This window comes from Citrus clementina, unplaced genomic scaffold, assembly GCF_000493195.1.
Source record: "Citrus clementina cultivar Clemenules unplaced genomic scaffold, Citrus_clementina_v1.0 scaffold_4, whole genome shotgun sequence".
NCBI classification, from domain to species: Eukaryota; Viridiplantae; Streptophyta; class Magnoliopsida; order Sapindales; family Rutaceae; genus Citrus; species Citrus x clementina.
The window spans coordinates 14202097-14204430 of NW_006262274.1; the positions used below are offsets into that span (position 1 = coordinate 14202097).

General features: G+C 34.1%; 1 non-coding gene across 1 annotated transcript; it reads right to left on the reverse strand.

Moving 5' to 3' along the window:
* Positions 1-1633: 1633 nt before the first annotated feature.
* Positions 1634-1740, reverse strand: LOC112099449. Its single transcript, XR_002906250.1, has one exon. It is a non-coding gene; the product is annotated as a small nucleolar RNA R71 (small nucleolar RNA).
* Between the last annotated feature and the right edge of the window lie 594 nt (positions 1741-2334).

The window sequence follows — 2334 nt, forward strand, 5'->3', positions numbered from 1 at the left end:
GATGGATATTACAATGCTGACTTATTGGTGGCTTCAAGCAACAACATAAGAGGTTAGTGGGTTCTTAACTCAGGTTGTTCCTTTAATAAGTGTCATGATAGAAGTCTCTTTTGTGAATATGAATCAATGGACGACGATAAAGTCTTGATGGACAAGTACAATATGTGTAAGATTGTTAGTATTTGGTCTATAAAAATCAAGATATTTGATAGGATCGCAAGAACTCTGCATTATGCAAGGCATGCACCTAGGCTTAAGAGAAATTTAGTCTCCTTAGGTATGCTTGATATCTCAAGATACTTCTTTAAGTTTGAAAATGATGGCTTAAGGATAATAAAATGGACTGAAATGGTGATGAAAGGTGTTAAAAAAGAACATCAGTACCTATGTTAGCTACAATGCTATTATTTTTTAGGTATATAGAATGAAGTTATGGCATCTTAAGCTTGGCCATATAAGTGTTAAGGGAGTGTAAGAGTTTAATAAGCAAGGGTTTCTGTGCGGTGATGAGATTTAGGAGCTTGAGTTTTGTGAAAACTCTATCTTTGGCAAGGCATATAGGTCCAAATTCACAAAAGGCTTGAACTGTACAAGTTCAATCTCTAAGTGATAAGAGATATTTCATGTCTTTGATAGATTATTACTTTAGGAAGGTATGATTATACATTCTTAAAACCAAATATCAAGCTTTAGGGAAGTTTGAAGTATGGAAAACTTTGGTGGAGACTTAATCTATTTGAAGGTTAAGTGCCTAAGAACAGATAATAGACTTGAATTATGTAATAAAGAATTTGAGGAATTTTTTCAGAAATAGAGAATCATTAAGCATAAGAAAACAAGATTCACCTTTTAGCAAAATGGTTTAGCTGAAAGGATGAATAAAACTTTCATTGACAAAACAAGATGTTTGCTGATAAACACAAAGTCACCAAGGAGATTTTGTGCAAAAACTGTCTCTCAACTTGTTATTTGGTTAGCAAGAGCCCATCTACAGCTATTAGGTTCAAAACTCTAGAAGAACTTCGTCTAGGAAGCCTGCGAATTACAAACATCTTAGGATATTTGGATGTCTTGTATATGGTCGGATTAAGCAAGGAAATGTTTATGCAAGAGCTATCAAGAGAGTGTTTATAAGTTATCGAGATGGTATCAAGGGCTACAAAATTTCGTCTGGAGAAGCTCATGAGTGTTTAATTAGTAGAGATGTTTAGTTTAATAAAGCTATCATGATCAATAAGTCTAGTATAGCCAGTTATAATACTGACATCATTGCTAATAAAACACAAGAAGGAATAGAAAATGACCTTAGTTCTATGGGTTAGAGAGAGAACTTTGGCCTTCATTTCTCAAAACACACTTTGAACTTAAACCCTCTATCATTCAGCTTTCACCATCTTTCCATGGGTTAGAGAGAGAGGATTCATATTTTCACATTAAGGAATTTCTTGACATATGCTCTACATTCCGTTTTCAAAATTTTAATGATGAGTCAATTAGGCTTCGTATGTTCCCTTTCTCATTAAAAAATAAAGCAAAAGCTTGGTTGAATTCACTTCCAGCTGGGTCTATTACCACGTGAGATGAATTGAGTAATAAGTTTCTCACAAAATTTTTCTCTATGTCTAAAACAAATGTACTTAGGAAAGAGATAAGTGATTTTTATCAAAGAGAGAGTGAGAAATTTTGTGAGTATTGGGAAATATTCAATGATTTACTCCTCAAGTGTCCCCACCATGGTTTTAAGAAATGAAAACTTATACAGTGCTTTTATAATGGTTTAACTATGTTAAATCGTCACATGGTAGAGTCTATGAATGGTGGGAGATTTTTGAACTTACATGAAGGGGCTGCATGAGATTTCTTTCATTCACTTTATGAGAATTCTCAACAGTGTGATTTTTCAAATCAAAGAGAGAAATCACCTCTAGTTTCTAGAAAAGGTTTATATGAAGTTAAAGATGATTTTGATGTGAAAGCTACCCTCGCTACACTTTTTAGGAAAGTAGATGCCTTAGCTCTGAATCAATCAATGAATCATCATCCTAGTGTCGCTAGTGAGGCTTGTGCTCTTTGTTCTAACTTGTCTCATACAACACAAAATTGTCCGTCATTACCAACCTATCAAGAGGCTTATTCTGAGCAGGTACATGCCTTACAATCATATGAGAAAACCTCTAATAGTCCATATTCACCCACATATAATCTTAATTGGAGGAATCACCCTAATTTTTCCTGGAAACAAAATCAATCTTTGTCAAACCAATGATGGCAACAATTTAGCATGCCCAATCAATAATTTGTCCCTCCTAACCAAGTATATCCCTAGCCTATGTC